This window comes from Pestalotiopsis fici (genome assembly GCF_000516985.1).
Source record: "Pestalotiopsis fici W106-1 unplaced genomic scaffold PFICI_Scf_1, whole genome shotgun sequence".
Taxonomy (NCBI): Eukaryota; Fungi; Ascomycota; class Sordariomycetes; order Amphisphaeriales; family Sporocadaceae; genus Pestalotiopsis; species Pestalotiopsis fici.
In genome coordinates, this window is record NW_006917091.1 from 6,234,459 (window position 1) to 6,234,692 (window position 234).

Sequence of the window (234 nt, forward strand, 5' to 3'; positions counted from 1 at the left end):
GTGTGTGTGTGTGTGTGTGTGTGTGTGTGTGTGTGTGTAGTGGCTGGCTGTGCAAGTTTTGCAAAATTGCAATTCAATGCCTCTCCCTCCCTCCCTCCTCATGATCCATCCCGGTTCGGGATGTTGGGTGTGGCCGTGTTGTTCTTTTTTTCAATTTTTAGCCCTACAAATAATCAGACCAAAAAAAAAAGGTAATTCACGGAGGTATTTCGTCACATCTCTCTCTCTCTCTCT